This window comes from Quercus robur, chromosome 12 (genome assembly GCF_932294415.1).
Source record: "Quercus robur chromosome 12, dhQueRobu3.1, whole genome shotgun sequence".
Lineage (NCBI taxonomy): Eukaryota > Viridiplantae > Streptophyta > Magnoliopsida > Fagales > Fagaceae > Quercus > Quercus robur.
In genome coordinates this window covers 20,741,192-20,747,553 of record NC_065545.1, presented here as the reverse complement: position 1 = coordinate 20,747,553, position 6,362 = coordinate 20,741,192, and the positions used below count along the sequence as shown (strand labels likewise).

The following is a 6,362-nucleotide window of genomic DNA, read 5'->3' as shown; positions in this document are numbered from 1 at the left end:
TTTTTATAACAAACATTTTGAAAACTCAGTTTTTAAAGCTCTATTTGAGTGTTTGGTAAAACATGTTGTTCTAAAATATTGTTTTGAGAAAATTACAAAAAAGGACATGACGGACTATGTTGTAATGATAATTATATGAGTAATAATATATATTTTTTTATTTAATAATTTAATAATAGGAAAACGTCCCATAAAAAATTTAATAAAGAAAGTAATAGTAATAATAATAATAATAATAATAATATGGTTCCATTTAATATTGTAATTTATTTTTGTTATTATAATAATAAAAAATTACACAAGAAGGACACCTAATTTTTATCTTTCCCAATGTCTATCTCCTACTACCTCAAGCTTCTCCTTCACTTGCTGGGTAGCTGGACAAAAATCCTTTACTGCCAATCACATGGTCCGCATCTAACCTTAGTAATTTCTAAAAAAATTCATTCAATTGCATCCAAGTTTCTCTAGACTCATCTTCTTTGCGTCACCCACAATCTCATCCCATACCAAAGTAATTTTTGCATGCCCAGAATATTCAATTAATGAAAAAAGCTAGAGAGAAGAAATTTCATCAAAGCCGAGCAGAATTAGATAGTGGCAAGGCCTAGAGGTGATAGATGATAGCAAGGTAGCAGGCAAGACTTTAGTATTTGTGAGGTTATTTTAGGAATTTCAAGCTTCAACAGACTATGATAGTTGCGTTTTTTACCTGGTTTTTTAAAAAGCTATCCACCATTGTGTTTCGTAAACGTGAATTTTCAGAGTTTTCAAAAATGTAATTTTTCAAAAACCGTAATGCCAAATGCATAGCTTACAGTGTTTTTGATCAAAAACGCTAGTTTTCATTTAGAAAACGCCCCCACCAAATAGAGCCTACAATAAGTCAAATATGAACCACTATGTACCAACGTGGGTTGTAATTTTTTGACCTAAATATAATACTTAACAATACAAATTAACCTTTGTCCAAAAACAGAAATAAGAAGAATAAAAGTACACATTGGACTAGTTTTATAAGCATTCACAATAGTGGAGCTATTTTTTTAGCTATTTGGCATCATAAAAAGTTCATTTATTTTGCCTTCTCACTTTACAAAACATCCAACATTAGTGGTTTTAATTTTAGCTTTCAACACACTAAAATAATATAAACAACACAATAAAATAATATATCTTTACCTTGACGATTGCTTCGCGACCAGTGGCTTTGTAATCGTAGTTGCATACGTGGCGATTAGTGTACCGGTGCTCGGCGCAAAAGAGCTCGCTGCACCTGCACCGGAATCTGGTCAACCCTACCTTCCTCCTGCAATCGAAGCACCGATTCACCTCTCTCTTCACCTCTGATATGAATCCAAAACTGAACCCCTCCAATCTAACCCGATCCACCGCCGTCGTCGTCACAACGTCCTTGCTCGACACCTCCATAGTAGTAGATCTGAACGAACTCACACTAGATCTATGATGAACCTTCAACAACTTGTTCGTCGACGAAGAGGCCATTGTTGAAACGGTCATCATTGTTGTTGATGATGAAGAATTTGTTGTTGTTGTTGTTGTTGTTCCGTTTGGGTTTGTGGTGATTGTTGGTGGTGAATTCGAGGTGTTGAAGCAGTTTTAGCACATGTTGTTGGTGGTCGAATTACTGGTGAAACTGCAATTGTTGATACAAAGAGGGATTTTCTCGTGTACCTTGAACTCGGTCTCTTCTTTTCTGATTTTCTGAGCTATGGTGTTTTGGATCGGAATGAGCTTTGAGGTTTTTGGAGAAGAGCGAGAAGTTTAATAATAATAATAATAAATTTTAGCTAAAAATTTTTAGCTATGGCACCACTACTGCAGCATGCTTTTTAAGTATCGGTGGTGCTAAAAATAGTAATATAGCTATTTAGCACCACTATTGTGGATGCAATGCTATCAAACCATCAGAACCGACAATGGGCATATTTGTGGGAAGGATGGAGAATTTCATGCCTTGATTCTAGTTAGTTCATGTATTTAACTAATCAAAGCTTGCCAAATGCCAATCTAGCAGTGATTAACATCAGGTGTGAAATTATAATATGAATTCATTAGCTTCAAGGAGAGGAAAAAATATATGCGCATGCAATCACACACGTACACATGTGAATATATATAGGATTTGAGACAAATTTAAAATAATAAAAACTATTCATTTGAACATTAAGTGATAAGTAAGAAAATCCACAAACAATATCATTATTATTATATTATAGATGTTTACTTATTAGGATTTTATCATTTAAATAATCTATTTTTTCAACGTCAAAATTTATTTATGGATGGAATGAATTAATTTAATATTTAGATAAATATCAAGATAGTTTTTATATAAAATCCCATATCATTTTGGTTAATATAGGCTCATAAAATGTTTAAATTGTAATAATGTAAAACTGTACTATGAACATTGTTGAGGTACTTTCCTCCAAAAAAACAAAAAAAAAAAAAAATATATTGTTGAGGTACAAATTTTCAAGCCCTAATTTCGTTAGCCCACTCACTAAAAAATACCCACACAAGTCTATAAATTATTTTGAGCCCACATAAATATTTCCCACATATTACTCAAATATTCTCCATGTTATTGGGCTCCCACAAATATTCCCTCTATAAGCCCCATAATTACCTTGAGCCCTTTCACAAGTATTACCCATTATATCCTACATATTATCCAACTTGGGCTTTCCACAAAATTACCTATCACATTAATACCAAATTGGGCCACAAAATTATACTATCTTCACAAAAAAAAGCCCAAAATCATTTACTTTGTGGGAAAAATCCAAAAAGCCAAACAAAACCCTATTAAAAGCCTCTTGCTACATGGCACCTCTAAAGCCCGTTGCTACACAGCACCTCTTAAAAGTCTGTTGTTACACGGTACCTCTAAAGCCCGTTACTACACGGCACCTTTAAAAGCCCATTGCTACATGATAATATTTTTACAAAATCTTACAAAGCCCAAATGCTATTTTGGCACCTATTTTACAAAACCCAAATATTATTTTTGGCAACTACTCATAAAGCCCAATAATACTTTGGCACCTATTTACAAAAACCCAAATATTATTTTGACAAAAACAATTACATTATGCTTAAAAGCCCAAAACTATTTTTTGGCAAAAACATATCTTCATATACTAAAGTCCCTAACTTATGGGAAATATAAATTATTCATCTCTCAAAAATATTTCTTTTACAAAAATTTATGGGAACTATGCTTATTTTTCCATAATCAACTAACTACAAAAGCTCATGTATATCACCCATGGCAAAACTATTCATCTTGTAGGGATGGACAAGCCCAAAGAAGCTCAACTATAAGGCCCAACTGAGCCAGCCCAGCTCGCATGAAAATCCCAACAGCTAAAGCTCATGTGAGCTATCCAGTCAAGTTTCAGTACAACCTGACAGCTGGAACCCATCACCATCAGTTCCAACTTAACCAGTCAGATCAGAAAAGGACATGTGTCCAGCAGGGGTTAAACCCTTCCTTGCTAAGTTCATTTTCATCATTTCTCATGTGACATAAAGTTGGGATGACATAATATAAATCTGGGAAAACTTCAGCCAGCTGTCTTCCCTTTCTTCTCCAACCCATTTAGTCAAAGACTAAGGGCAGCCATAACCAGACCATGGAAGCTCAGTTCATTTTCATGCCAAAAACGTGTACTCTCTCGTTCATGGACCAAGCACATGAACCCAAATAGGAAAACTTAAGGAAATGTGGTTTGGAGGGCACCAAGCAGAGTTCCCAACAAAGGGCTCTAAGGTTGACACTTGGCTTGGGGTGATGCAACCTGCCCTAGGGAGCTCTGATTCAGCAGCATTAAAACCAAGATCATTAGCCTAATACATGCTTTAATGCCATTAGCTAAGGCCAATCAGCATTTAATGCTAAGTCAGAACTCCAGCTGCCATTACCCAAAATAGCAAAGAACACTCTAAAGCTGAGTTTACTACTCTTGACCAAATCCTAGGAACGATTCTCTAAAGATTTTCTGAAGATTGAGGATGATTTAGCAGAGATTATTTGCTAATATCCCCCTCAAACTCAACTATAAATAGAACTCTCCATTAATACTTCAACACACACTAAGAGATACACTAATAGAAATGAGTTTTTCCTTAACTTCTCTGTTTAGCCTTCTCTAAGCTCTAGCAAAGTTCTAAGTCACTTAGTTCTTAGCTTCAAGCTTAGAAACTAAGTTCTCCAGCTTCTAGCTCATAAATACCCCTCATACCTCTACCTATAAACACTCATCTACCCCCAGCAGAAATCTTCAGCAGCTTTACTATATGCTCTCACTCACTACTCATACTACTCAAAATGACCCTCTCTACTCACCACATATACTATATCCACGAGCATGCCCTGCCATCATAATGATCTTGCTGTGCTAGCTGGAATCTCTCTCTCTCTCTCTCTCTCTCTCTCTCTCTCTCTCTCTCTCTCTCTCTCTCTCTCTAAGTTTTCTCATTACTTGCTATAATGGATCCTATGATATTTGTTTATTCATTTACTATTGAAGGTTATGACGTGACTGTTACTATAGAGTTTTCCCTCATATTATTGTATTAGAAGACTCTTCTCCAGAGTCCACGGATGAGAAGTTTGAAGATATAGATACTTTCCTTAATCTGTGAATATCTAACGGCTGGAGGTTTATTCTGCTCTGTTTCATTTTACCGCTAGAATACTTTACCATTGGGATACTTTATTGCTGAAATATTTTACTGCGGGGTTATTTCTTTATTGCAGTATGCTTTTTATTGTGCTGACGTGTCTGCTATAGGAAGTGTTTTTGGGCCATCTCCTACCCTTGTCAGTCCCATCCTAGGCCCAAGGTATAAAAAGAGGGCGAACTCTTCAAAAACTTCACCGATAGTGTTTGGGTCATGCTTCAAGTCCATCGTCGAGTTTTGGTTTAGGCCCCCAACCCAACATAAATATCATTTGTCGGAAGGAAAACTTTTTCGCCCCCGACAAACATTTATTATATTAATTATCTCCATACTTTTTTTTTGGAGGCGTAATTATCTCCATACTTTACTATTAAATTTTACTCAAATTTTTATGAATGAGAAATTATTATTAAAAAAAAGTTGCGATCCTATTATTATTGTTTATAATTATTTAAAAGTAACAATAATTTTTTGCCTCTTCAATTAAAACTTTTGCTTCTTTTTAAGCTTATCCCCTCTCTCTCTCTCTCTCTCTTAAATGATTTCAAGATATTAATCAATCATATTTCTTTCTAATTATTTTAAAATGAAATTTAACATAGATATATTGTGTTTGAAAGTAAATATTACATTTAACAATGTCAACCAGAAATCTTATTAACTTAGAAAGAGGTGCGTTGTAATAACTTTTTATTTCCTCCTTTTTGACAATGCAATTATAATTTTTCTTTCTTTTAAAAAGGAGAATCAAATTATAATGTGCGTGTAGTGGGCTAGTGGCTCCCATCGACTAATTAACTTAAGTGGAGTTTTAAGCATAGTTTTAGCATGTCTATTTTAATTACCAAGATTTTCCTTTGGGCTGGGGTGGTTGAGGTGCTTAGGAGAGGTCTAAAATCTAAATGGAAAAGTAAAGAATTCAATGGTAATGACATGCATATATGTTATATTATTATCCTAATTTTTTGCTTAACTAAGCATTAAGATGCTTCAGATAGAGGGGGAATAATGGAGATCGAATAAGGTATAAAAACCAAAACATTGTCATATAATTTTGGTTTCCTTTGTATGCATACGTAAGAAGACTACAATAAGCCAAATATGAATCAATACCAATGTGGGTTGTATGTTTTTGACCTAAATATAATACAAATTAAGCTTTGTCCAAAAAACAAAAACAAGAAGAATAAAAGTACACATTGGCCTAGTTTTATAACAAGAGCAAGAAATCTTGTAAGAAGTAATTAATTCGTGGGCAGCAAATAGACGCTACCAAACTACATATCAGAACAGACAATGGGCATATTTTTGGGAAGGATGGAGAATTTCACGTCTTGATTCTACTTCTAGTTTAGTTCATATTTTAACTAATCAAAGCTTGCCAAATGCCAATCTAGCAGTGAATATTAACATCAGCTGCGATATCATGATATGAATTCACTAGCTTCAAGGAGAGGAAACGAAAGGAATATATATATATATATATATATATATATGTATATTATCAGCTCCAGGAAATTATAAGTGATTAATTATTTTGATAAAGTTCAAACAACATAACCACTAGAAAATACTTACACGCATAGACAGCATATATAGTCGAGATTCTATTCTGGTGCAACAGTTTGAGGAGCCTTCTATTTACCCAC

The 6,362-nt window shown here is 34.2% G+C and overlaps 1 pseudogene; it reads right to left on the bottom strand.

Annotated features, from left to right (window-relative positions):
- Positions 1 to 945: 945 nt before the first annotated feature.
- On the bottom strand, positions 946 to 2,681 carry LOC126708277 (zinc finger A20 and AN1 domain-containing stress-associated protein 5-like; annotated as a pseudogene).
- Positions 2,682 to 6,362: the final 3,681 nt, after the last annotated feature.